This window comes from Symphalangus syndactylus, chromosome Y (genome assembly GCF_028878055.3).
Source record: "Symphalangus syndactylus isolate Jambi chromosome Y, NHGRI_mSymSyn1-v2.1_pri, whole genome shotgun sequence".
Lineage (NCBI taxonomy): Eukaryota > Metazoa > Chordata > Mammalia > Primates > Hylobatidae > Symphalangus > Symphalangus syndactylus.
In genome coordinates this window covers 8079343-8092429 of record NC_072448.2, presented here as the reverse complement: position 1 = coordinate 8092429, position 13087 = coordinate 8079343, and the positions used below count along the sequence as shown (strand labels likewise).

Here is a 13087-nt window from a genome sequence, read left to right as displayed (position 1 = left end):
CTTCCGCATATAGTCATCACGCACCTTCTTTGAGCCCGATTCTGTTCTAGGAGGTGAACGGAGCAGTGGTTGAGAACAGCCTGATGCCTTGAAACCTTACAAAACTTGGCTTTTCCTCTTTTATTGACACCCATCTGTTAGGGAGCACATGGTTGAGTAACACTCTTTCTAGAAGCTTTGAGGTCAGATGTAGGATATCGGTGCTGAGATCCCAGGCATCATTTCATGCTATCCCTGAAATTCACATTCCAACTGGATTCCTTTGAAGCCCAGTGCAGAGGGTGGAGCAAAAAGAAAGGGAGGAGAAAAGGGAGAGAAATTGATAGAGAATAGATAGAGACCTAGATATGTAGATAGAGACATAGATAGGTAGATAGAGACATAGGTAGGTAGGTAGGTAGATAAATAGGGTAGACACAGACAGATGATGGAAAGAGATGATAGAGATGATAGATTGCTACATAACTGATCAATAGACAGATGATAGAATGATAGGTACATAAGATAGATGATAGGTAAATGACAAGATAAGTAGAAAGAATACATGAACAGATGATAGATGAATATGGATAGATGATAAGTGATGGTAGATAGATAGATCTATAAATAGATGGGTGGGTGGATGGATAGATGAGGTAAATGATAGATAATATATTAATAGATAATGATAGGTGATAGGTAGATAGATACATAAATACATAGAGATACACAGATGATAGATGGATAGATGATGGGTAGGTAGGTAGATAGAAGAGGTAAATGATAGATGACATATGAATAGACAATGATACGTGATAGGTAGACAAATAGGTAGAGATACACAGATGATGGATAGATGATAGATTAGATAGGTAGATAAATAGGTAGACAGAGATACACAGATGATGGATAGATGATAGATTAGATAGATAATGGATAGGTAGATATAAATGAAGATAATTATGAAGATCTATATAAATAGATGATAAATATTCCTGAATTACAACATCTTACAAAGCAATCACAGCTTTTGCTAAGAAGAAAATGGCTGACTTGGACACTACACACAAATCCCCAAAGAAGGGAATTATAGAAAATAAATGAAGTGAGCTTGAAATTCATGTAAGATGCAGAGAACTTCTGATAGATGACTCTGTGATTCAGTTAAAGATCTTTGGGGCACCCGGCTCTTGGAAGAGTTCAAAGTACAAGGCAAACTCCACATGGTTAAGTATATAAACTTTTTTTTTTTTTTTTTTTTTTTTTGAGATGGAGTCTTGCTCTGTCACCAGGCTGGAGTGCAGTGGCGCAATCTCAGCTCACTGCAACTCCACCTCCCAGGTTCAAGCGATTCTCCTGCCTCAGCCTCAAGTAGCCGGGACTACAGGCATGTGCCACCACGCCCGACTAATTTTTGTATTTTTTTTTATTTTAGTAGAGACAGGGTTTCACCATGTTGGTCAGGAGGGTCTCGATCTCCTGACCTCGTGATCTGCCCGCCTCAACCACCCCAAGTGCTGGGATAAGTTCTGGAATACATGTGCAGAACGTGCAGGTTTGTTACATAGGTATACATGTGCCATGATGGTGTGCTGCACCTGTCAACCCATCATCTAGATTGTAAGTCCCAGATACATTAGGTATTTGTTCTAATGCTCTCCCTCCCTTGCCCCCAAGCCCCAACAGGCCCTGGTGTGTGATGTTCCCCTCCCTGTATCCATGTGTTCTCATTGTTCAACTCCCACTTATGAGTGAGAACGTGCGGTGTTTGGTTTTCTGTTCCTGTGTTAGTTTGCCAAGAATGATGGTTTCCAGTTTCATCCATGTCCCTGCAAAGGACATGAACTCATCCTTTTTTTTTTTGGAGACGGAGTTTTGCTGTTGTTGCCCAGGCTGGAGTGCAATGGTGAGACCTCCACTCACTGCAATCTCTGCCTCCCGGATTCAAGCGATTCTCCTGCCTCAGCCTCCTGAGTAGCTTGGATTACTGGTGCCCGCCACCACATCCAGCTAATTGTTTTTTGTATTTTTAGTAGAAACAGGGTTTCATCATGTTGGCCAGGCTGGTCTTGAACTCCTGACCTAAGGTGATCCGCCTGCCTCAGCCTCCCAAAGTGCTGGGATTACAAGTGTGAGCCACTGCACCCGGCTGATCCCGTTCTTTTTCATGGCTGCGTAGTATTCCATGGTGTCTATGTGCCACATTTTCTTTATAGACACATGTACATAGATGTTTATTGCAGCACTATTTACAATAGCAAAGACTTGGAACCAACCCAAATGCCCATCAGTAATAGACTGGATTAAGTATATAAGCTTTATGTTGTTGTTGTTTTGAGATGGAGTCTCCCTCTGTCGCCCAGGCTGGAGTGCAATGGCACGATCTTGGCTCACCACAACCTCTGCCTCCCAGGTTGAAGCGATTCTCCTGCCTCAGCCTCTCAAGTAGCTGGGGTTACAGGCATTGGCCACTATGCCCAGCTAATTTTATATTTTCAATAGAGATGGGGTTTCTCCATGTTGGTCAGGCTGGTCTCGAACTCCCAACCTCAGGTGATCTGCTTGCCTTGGCCTCCCAAAGTGCTGGGATTAAATATATAAACTTTTTTTTTTTCTTTTTTTCTTTTTTTGAGATGGAGTCTCGCTCTGTCACCCAGGCTGGAGTGCAGTGGTGCAATCTCGGCTCGCTGCAACCTCTGCCTCCCGGGTTCAAGCGATTCTCCTGCCTCAGCCTCCTGAGTAGCTGGGACTACAGGCACGTGCCGCCACGCCCGACTAATTTTTGTATTTTTAGTAGAGACGGGGTTTCACCATGTTGGCCAGGATGGTCTTGATCACCTGACCTCGTAATCTGCCCGCCTCGGCCTCCCAAAGTGCTAGGATTACAGGTGTGAGCCACTGTGCCCGGCCAAGTATATAAACGTTTGATGAACCTTTTTGGTGGTGAAGAAACAGCCACACCCAGTTCCCATCTCTATTGTCTTTCCCCGGATGCCCAAATACAGGTGGAAAAGGCTGGATCCTCCCAGCCACCCCATCAGTGAGGGCTGATAAGGAAGACACAGCTCTGAAGACAAGATACAGGATGAAGTATGCAGGGTGTGGGGAGGTTGGTGAACACATGTCTCCCTGACAAGAGAATCCCCCAAGGAGATGGCTTCTTCTGCAACAACGATGGGAACGCTGAAAAATTAGAGCTGCCGTCCAGCTCCTAAACCCTAAACGGAGGTGCTCACCTGGCCCTGAATCTGTCCCCTGCATCCTTCACAAGTGAACAATCTCCAGGTCTTTGCTGCCAAAGGCACCATTGAAGCTGAAGATTGAGGTTCCTCCTCCTCCTCTGCAGATGGAATAATTCCAATATGTAGGACATGAGCCATGACAAAACGCAGCAAAACTCCCCATCGAGAAAACATTGCCCTGTGCCTTGGAATTGTCTTAATGTTTCATCAGCAGTTGCTTCTCCTAGTTTGAGAGATGGGAGGCATGAATCTTGATATATTCATAGCCAGCATTCCACTACTAGGACCATATATAAAAAGAGAATTCTACCAGCGTGGGCAACAAAGCGAGACCCCATCTCTACTAAAAATCAAAAAATAAAATAACTAGCAGGCCTTGTAGACATGTGCCTGTAGTCTCAGCTACTCAGGAGGCTGAAGCAGGAGGATGGCTTGAGCCTGGGAGGTAGAGGATGCAGTGAGCTATGATTGTGCCACTGCACTCCAGCCTGGGCAAGAGAGGGAGACCCTGTCTCAAAACACAAACAACAACATCAACAACAAAACCAGCAGCCAGAGGCATTATGCAAATGATGGGGTTGGCTGAGTTTCAATAAAACTTTATTTACAAAAAAACAAGTGGTGGGCCGTATGTAATAGCACATCACACACAGGCTGTAATGTGAAAAAAGAGAGAACTCTGATCCATTCCCTCTGCAGCAATTGGCCGCCAGTGGCCAAGGCTTCGTTAATACCTGCAAGCTTTCCTAATTCTTCTTCCCATTTCCAATTTAAGTCCAAGGAGGAGAGGAAGTCAAATATGCCCCCTAACCCCTCACCCAGGACACCACCATGCTTCCTGGGAGCTGCCTCCAGCTCCCCTGGAGGACAAAGCCTTTCTTCAGAACACACCTGAGCCCTCCCTTTTCCACGATAAAGCTTTTCCCCTCCTCTGTCTTTGAGTTTTGTGATGGTGGCGGACCCCTGCTAGAGCAAGCTCTGAATAAGTAGCCTTTGCTTGTTCTCTTTTGTGGGGGTCTTCATCTCATTTCCACATTCTGGCAAGGAAATAAGAAACTCAATACTCCTTGAACAGAAATACGGCCAGGCGCAGTGGCTGACACTTGTAATCCCAGCTCTTTGGAAGGCCAAGGTGGGTGGATCACTTGACATCAGGAGATCGAGACCAGCCTGGCCAACATGGTGAAACCTCATCTCTACTAAAAATACAAAAATTAGCCGGGCGTAGTGGTGGGCACCTGTATTCCCAGCTACTTGGGAGGCTGAGGCAAGAGAATTCCTTGAACCCAGGAGGTGGAGGTTGCAGTGAGCTGAGACCATGCCACAGCACTCCAGCCTGGGCGACAGAGCAAGACTTGTTTTCAAAAAAAAAAAAAAAGAAAAGAAAAGAAAAAGAAACAGGACATTTGCATACAGTCTTCAAGTCTATACCCCTCAACCCATTGATTATTTCCAGCACATACCACCTTCACCATCAAGATTAACATCACTAGAAGCAAGGTGTCAAGATGTGTAGACAGGGCCAGGTGCGGCGGCTCACGCCTGTAATCGCAGCACTTTGGGAGGCTGAGGCAGGCGGATCACGAGGTCAGGAGATCGAGACCATCCTGGCTAACACGTAAAACCCCATCTCTACTAAAAATACAAAAAATTAGCCGGGCATGGTGGCGGGCGCCTGTAGTCCCAGCTACTCGGGAGGCTGAGGCAGGAGAATGGCATGAACCCGGGAGGCAGAGCTTGCAGTGAGCCAAGATTGTGCCACTGAACTCCAGCCTGGGCGACAGAGTGAGACTCCGTCTCAAAATAAAAAAAAAGGATGTTTAGACATCATGGTAACATCGCCTTACGGAGGACTTTCAAAAATGCAAAGCTTCCCTCTAACCAGGAGAAAACATCAGAAAAACTCAAAATGAGGGACACTCCACAGGTCACAACGCTGTAGCCAGCCTGGAAGATCTTCCCAAGGCCCACCAATGGCAAGACTTAAACCCTCTGGGCCACAGAGTAAAATAAAAATAAAAACTAACTAAGGATAGTACTGGGTTATACCCCGCCATGGAAGGCAATCTCCAGCTGGCTCAAGACATCAACTCTGTACCTTCCTGGTTATTAACAGATAGCCATGAGTTTACACAAGTATATGTTTACTATACTAACATAGATGACTTTATACTCATGAGTTTATACTAGCATATTACATTAATATCTGTTATAAAAATACTGAGTTTATATTAGCATATATGAGTTTATACTATTAATATAGAATACAAATTCTAATGAGTTTATACTAGTATACATGTTTATACTAATGAGTTTATAATATATATTTATTATACTAATATACAGACACTGAGTTTATACTAGTATATACGAGTTTATACTAATGAATTTATGCCAAAGTGTATTTATCTTTATATATTATACAAATACTAATGAGTTTATACTAGTGTATGTTTATACTAGTTTATAACCGTGTATATTTATTATACTATTATACAAATACTAATGAGTTTATACTAGTGTATATGTTTATACTAATGCATTTATATCAATGTATATTACACTAATATATATTATACAAATACTACTGGTTTATTCTACTATATACATGAGTTTATACTAATGAGTTTACACTAATATATGTTTATTATACTAATATATATTATATAAATACTAATGGGTTTATACTAGTATATATATTAGTTTCTACTAGTTTATGTTGATATATATTTATAATCCTAATATATGTTAGTTATACTAATGAGTTTATATTAGCATATATGTTTATACTAATGAGTTTATACTATGAGTTTATACCTATATATTTATTATACTTATATATTATACAAATAGTAATGGGTTTATTCTACTATATATGAGTTTATACTAATGAGTTTACAGTAATGTGTATTTATTATATTAATATATATTATACAAATACTAATCAGTTTATACTAGAGTTCACGTTAATATAGATTATACTTGGCCGGGCGCGGTGGCTCACGCTTGTAATCCCAGCACTTTGGGAGGCCGAGGCGGGCGGATCACGAGGTCAGGAGATCGAGACCACGGTGAAACCCCGTCTCTACTAAAAATACAAAAAAATTAGCCGGGCGTGGTGGCGGGCGCCTGTAGTCCCAGCTACTCGGAGAGGCTGAGGCAGGAGAATGGCGTGAACCCGGGAGGCGGAGCTTGCAGTGAGCTGAGATTGCGCCACTGCACTCCAGCCTGGGCGACAGAGCGAGACTCCGTCTCAAAAAAAAAAAAAAAAAAAAAAAAAAAAAAAAAAAAAAAAATATATATATATATATATATATATAGATTATACTTATATATTACTCTTAAACTAATGAGTTTATACTAGTATATATCTGTTTATACTAATGAATTTATACTAATATATATTATATTTATACTATTTAAATACTGAGTTTATACTAGTATATATATGACTCAATAGTAATGAGTTTATACTAATATATTGTACCAATACTAATGAGTTTATTCTACTATATATGAGTTTATACTAATGAGTTCATATATTTATTATGCTAATATATAATACACTAATGAGTTTACAGTAATATATATTTATTATACTAATATATTTTATACTTATACTAATGAGTTTATACTAGTGTATATATGAGTTTGCAGTAATGAGATCATACTAATATTATATATAGATATATGTTTATATTTCCTATGTATATGATGGCATAGTTTATATGTATTACATATGTATATACATAATATATACCTTTATAAACATATATTATGTCTATAAAAGGATTGACTCAAACAAACATGGGAGAAGAGCCCAACCTTCCTTACCAAAGAATTCCTATTATTCCACCAGACCCTTCCGCACCCACCCCAAGCAGGAGAAGTCAAGCATAATACAATCCCCCATAAGAGAGAGTTGCTTGGATAGTCTGTCCTGGCTTCTAAGGAGCAAATGATCGAACGAGAAACATGGCAATTTCTCTGCGGAGACACCAGGCAGAGGCCACCTCTGCTGAGTCATCAACGCTGGAGACACCTGGCAGAGGCCACCTCCACATCGCATGGGCAGGTACAAGATGTCAACGGGATGTCTTCAGCGATGCCAGCACTGATGACTCCAGTTCCCTCTGTGGTCCGCTTCCCACCCTCCTCAGCCCCCAGCCTGAACCTGGAAAAACGTGATGGACATTTCTCAACACACCTGTACCACGACTCTTCAAAATCGTCAAGCTCTTAAAAACAAGGGAATTGGCCGGGCGCAGTGGCTCACGCCTGTAATCCCAGCACTTTGGGAGGCCAAGTTGGGCGGATCACGACATCAAGAGATCGAGACTATCCTGGCTAACACGGTGAAACCCCATCCCTACTAAAAATACAAAAAATAAGCCGGGTGTGGTGGCGGGAGCCTGTAGTCCCAGCTACTCAGGAGGCTGAGGCAGGAGAATGGCGTGAGCCCGGGAGGTGGAGGTTGCAGTGAGCCAAGAGTGCCACACTGCCCTCCAGCCTGGGTGATAGAGCAAGACGGCGTCTCAAAAAAAAAAAAAAAAAAAAAAAATACAAGGGGCATTTGAGGAGCCCTGCAGAGACCGCAGAAAGCCAAGACGACGCAGTGACTAAGTGCAATATGGCACCCTGGATGGGATCTTGAATCTAAATAAAAGACAGGACCGGAAAATCTGGTGAAATGCAAACACACTCTGCAGACTTGCTAATCGTGTTGCATCGCCGTTGACGTCTCATTTTGATAAATGCACCCAGGTTATGTAAGATAGGAGAGGAAGCTGACTGAGAGGGGTGCGAAGGACTTTCTGTACTGTTTTTGTAATCCTCCTGAAGGTCTGCAGTTATTCCAAAATTTAAAAGTGTAGAAGGTGCAGCTATGAGAATGAATGAGATCATGTCCTTTGCAGGGACGTGGATGAAGCTGGAAGCCATCGTGCTCAGCCAACACACACAGGAACAGAAAACCAAACACCACATGTTCTCACTCAAAAGTGGGAGTTGAACATTGAGAACACATGGACACAGGGAGGGGAACATTACACCGGGGCCTGTCGGGGGCTGGGGAGCAAGGGGAGGGATAGCATTAGGACAAATACCTAATGCATGCGGGGCTTAAAACCTAGATGACAGGTTGACAGGTGCAGCAAACCACCATGGCACATGTATACCTATGTAACAAACACGCACGTCCTGCACATGTATCCCAGAACTTAAAGTAAAATAAAATAAAATTTTTAAAAGACAGTTTAGAAGGTTAACTTATCAATTTTAAAAACGCAAAGCCAAAGTGGATGACTGGCTTGACGTTATCTGCCATTTTCCCACCAATATTCAGTTAATAATGAGAATTTTGACAGCAAAAGAGAAAAAAAGTCAAGCTTGATTTTACTTCATAAAAGCTATTAGGAATTCATTATGAGAGACCTGAATTTCCCTAGTAATGAATTATGCAAATATAGGAACCCGGAAGAAAGCAAGAGATCTTTAGATTTTTTTTTTTTTTTTTTGAGACAGAGTTCCGTGCTTGTTGCCCAGGCTGGAGTGCAATGGTGTGATCTCGGCTCACTGCAACCTCCACCTCCTGGGTTCAAGCGATTCTCCTGCCTCAGCCTCCCAAGTAGCTGGGATTACAGGCATGCAACACCACGCCTGGCTAATTTTGAATTTTTAGTATAAGTTTCTCCATGTTGGGCAGGCTGGTCTCGAACTCCCGACCTCAGGTGATCCGCCCGTCTTGGCCTCCCAACGTGCTGGAATTACAGGCATGAGCCACCGCGCTGGGCCCAGAAGCAAGAGATGTTGATATAAGTCATGTAATTCCGATAATGTTGACTTTGGTAACATGAGGAATAGTTAAGATCTAATGTTCTATAGCCCTGTAGGATGGCTATAGTTAAAAATAATATGTAGTTTCAAATAGCTTTCAGCAAAATATTGAATGTACCCAACACAAACAAATGAGAATCATTTGAGATGATGGATATGATAATTACCTTGATGTGATCTTTGTACGTGGTATGTATTAAAATTTCACTGTGGGCCAGGCGCGGTGGCTCATGCCTGTAATCCCAGTACTTTGGGAGGCTGAGGGGGGCAGATCATGAGGTCAGGAGATCGAGACCATCCTAGCTAACATGGTGAAACCCCGTCTCTACTAAAAATACAAAAAAAATTAGCCGGGAGTGGTGGCGGGCACCTGTAGTCCCAGCTACTTGGGAGGCTGAGGCTGGAGAATGGCGTGAACCCGGGAGGCGGAGGTTGCAGTGAGCTGAGATCACACCACTGCACTCCAGCCTGGGGGACAGAGAGAGACTCCATCTCAAAAAAACAATAATAATAATATATAGTTTCAAATAGCTTTCAGCAGGAGAATATTGAATGTACCCAACACAAAGAAATGAGAATCGTTTGAGATGATGGATATGATAATTCCCTTGCTCTAATCATTGTACATTGTATGTGTTAAAACATCACTGTGGACCTCATGAATATGGACTATTATTATATGTCAGTTAAAGAATAAAAAGAAAACAGTGAGCAAACAGAAAAAAAAAAAAACCAACATGATTTTCAAAGTTCACCACAGCTGGACGTGGTAACTCACTTTTAATCCCAGCACTTTGGGAGGCTGAGGCAGGAGGATTGCTTGAGTCAGTCCAGGAGTTCGAGACCAGCGCGGGCAACGTGGCAAGACCTCGTCTCTATAAAAAGTACAAAAATTAGCCAGGTGTGTTGGTACACGCCTGTATTCCCAGACACTAGGGAGGCTGAGGTGGGAGGATCACTTGAACCAGGGAGGTTGAGGCTGCAGTGAGCTATGATCACGCCACTGCACTCTAGCCTGGGCGACAGAGCTAGACCCTGTGTCAATCAAAGAAAACAAAGTTCACCATGATATAGACACTTAGCTCCAAGTATGTTGTTTTTGTTTTGTCTTGTTTTGTTTTGAGACAGAGTCTCGCACTGTCACCCAGGCTGGAGTGCAGTGGGGTGATCTCGGCTCACTGCAAGCTCTGCCTCCCGGGTTCATGCCATTCTCCTGCCTCAGCCTCCTGAGTAGCTGGGACTACAGGCTCCCGCCACCACGACTGGCTAATTTTTTGTATTTTTAGTAGAGATGGGGTTTCACCATGTTAGCCAGGATGGTCTCGATCTCCTGACCTCGTGATCCGCCCGCGTCAGCCTCCCAAAGTGCTGGGATTACAGGCGTGAGCCACCGCGCCGAGTCCAGTGTTTTTTAAAGTCTCTTTAAAAAAAAAGTCAGCTTTTTTTATGGCTCATGTTTCTCTCATTGGGGATTTTTAATAACACACCATCTTTTAAAATATCCGGACACTATCTATCCACCATGTGAATTCTAATTTTTAGGCAGTGGCATCGTATTCTCATTTTTAGTTACCAACCTAGAAAGCAAACAGGAAAGAGAAAAAGAGATTCAAATACGGGCATAAGCATGTTTCGTACAGCACGCCAGTTAGGGATGAGGCTCTTATACAAGGCTCACCTAGGTCTATAGTTTTCAAACAGGACAAGTCCATGTAATAACTCATCTTTGCACTGGAGCCTCTGGCATAACCCCAGAAAGGGTTTTCCAATGTTTTTTTGTTGTTGATGTTGTTGTGTTTTTTTGTTTGTTTGTTTTGGAGACTGAGTTTGCTCTTGTTGCCCAACCTAGAGTGCAATGGCAGAACCTCGGCTCACTGCATCCCCTGCCACCTGGGTTCAAGAGATTCTTCTGCCTCAGCCTCCCGAGTAGCTGGGATTACAGGTGCATCCCACCATACCCGGCTAATTTTTTGTATTCTTAGTAGAGACGGGGTTTCACCATGTTGGCCAGGCTGGTCTTAAACTCCTGACCTCACGTGATCCACTTGCCTTGGCCTCCCAAAGTACTGGGATTACAGGTGTCAGCCATCGTGCCCAGCCTCCAATTTTTAAAAATGCTTTCCATCTGCATATTTTTCAAATCACATGGCTACTTTAAAACATGCTTATGTTCACATACATAAGACACTTATATACTAAAAGGTCAATTGATCTCTAATCTTCCATCTGGATCTCTAACCTCTTCTCTATACATTGGCATTAAGGAAATTGGGGTATTTTCCTAATGAAATCACAGAGAGACTATTCATTGGAAAGGGAAATAGAAAGTGTAGGAAACATGTTAGTTCTTGGCTGTTTCCTAAGAAAAAAACTGGGAAGTCATAAACTTCATCATTGTACCTTGACATCTTGTATCTCGAATATTATTCAGCCATAAAAAGGGAATGAAGTCCTCATTGTATTAGTTACAATAGCTAAGATATGGGATAACCCAAGGATCTATGAATATGGAGGAACAAAACATGGTCCACCCATAAAGAAGACTATTACTCGGCCATGAAAAGGAATAGGAAGTCTTTGTGTTACTCACAGTAGCTATGTTATGGGATAACCCAAGTGACCATCAACAGATGAATGGAGAAATAGATCATGGTCCACCCATATAGGGGAATATTAATCAGCTACGAAAAGGAATAGGAAGTCTTTGTGTTACTCACAGTAACTAAGATATAGGAATAACCTAAGTGTCTATTAATAGATGACTGGAGGAATAGAACATGGTCCACCCATACAGGGGAATATTAATCAGCTACGAAAAGGAATATGAAGTCTTTGTTTTATTCACAACAGTTAAGGTATGGGATAACCCTAGTGCCCATCAACAGACAAATAGAAGAATAGAACATGGTCCACCCATACAGGGGAATATTACTTAGCCATGAAAAGGAATAGGAAGTCTTTACGTTATTCACAACAGCTAAGGTATGGGATAACCCTAGTGCCCATCAACAGACGAATAGAAGAACAGAACATGGTCCACCCATAGAGGGGAATATTACTCAGCCATGAAAAGGAATAGGAAGTCTTTGTGTTATTCACAACAGCTAAGGTATGGGATAACTCAAGTGCCCATCAACAGATGAATGGAGGAATAGATCATGGTCCACCCATACAGGGGAATATTACTTAGCTATAAAAAGGGAATGAAGTCCTCACCATATTAGCTACAATAGCTAAGATATGGGTGTCTATCAATAGATGAATGGAAGAACAGAAGGTGGTCCACCCATACAGGGGAATATTACTCAGCCATGAAAAGGAATATGAAGTATTGGCATTATTCACAATAGCTAAGTTATGGGATAACCCAAGTGCCCATCAACAGATGAACAGATGAAGAAAATGTGATACATATTCATGGCAGAACACTATTCAGGCTTTAAAACGAAGACAATCCTGTCATTTTTGACCACATGGAGATGAACCTAGAGGACATTATGTTGACTGACATAAGCCAGGCACAGAAAGACAAATACCACATGATCTCACTTCTACATAGAATAAAAAAAAATTAAAATTATAGAATCAGAGCACAGAACCATAAATCATAGAATCATAGAATGGTGGTTACCAGGGGCTGGAGAAGGTTGGAAGATGTTGGTCAAAAGATAGAACGTGGCCGGGCACAGTGGCTCACACCTGTAATCCCAGCACTTTGGGAGGCCGAGGCGGGCAGATCATGAGGTCAAGAGATCGAGACCATCTTGGCTAACACGGTGAAATCCCGTCTCTACTAAAAATACAAAAAATTAGGCCAGGCATGGTGGCACACGCCTGTAGTCCCAGCTACTCAGGAGGGTGAGGCAGGAGAATCGCTTGAACCCAGAAGGTGGAGCTTGCAGTGAGTGGAGATTGTGCCACTGCACTCCAGCCTGGGCGACAGTGCAAGACTCCATCTCAAAAAAAAAAAAAAAAAGATACAAAGTTTAGTTAGAACATATACATTGAAGAGCTCTATTGTACATCACGGT

The 13087-nt window shown here is 42.3% G+C and overlaps 1 long non-coding RNA gene across 3 annotated transcripts in view; it reads right to left on the bottom strand.

Annotated features, from left to right (window-relative positions):
- The window catches only part of LOC134736040 (uncharacterized), a 78905-nt gene that overhangs the window by 38290 nt on the left and 27528 nt on the right, over positions 1-13087 (bottom strand). The window contains exon 2 of one of the 3 annotated variants that reach the window (XR_010119816.1): positions 9835-9931. The exons of the other annotated variants lie outside the window; for them this stretch is intronic. This is a non-coding gene — a long non-coding RNA (uncharacterized lncRNA). The remainder of the gene's footprint in view (positions 1-9834; positions 9932-13087) is intronic. 3 annotated transcript variants of the gene reach the window in all.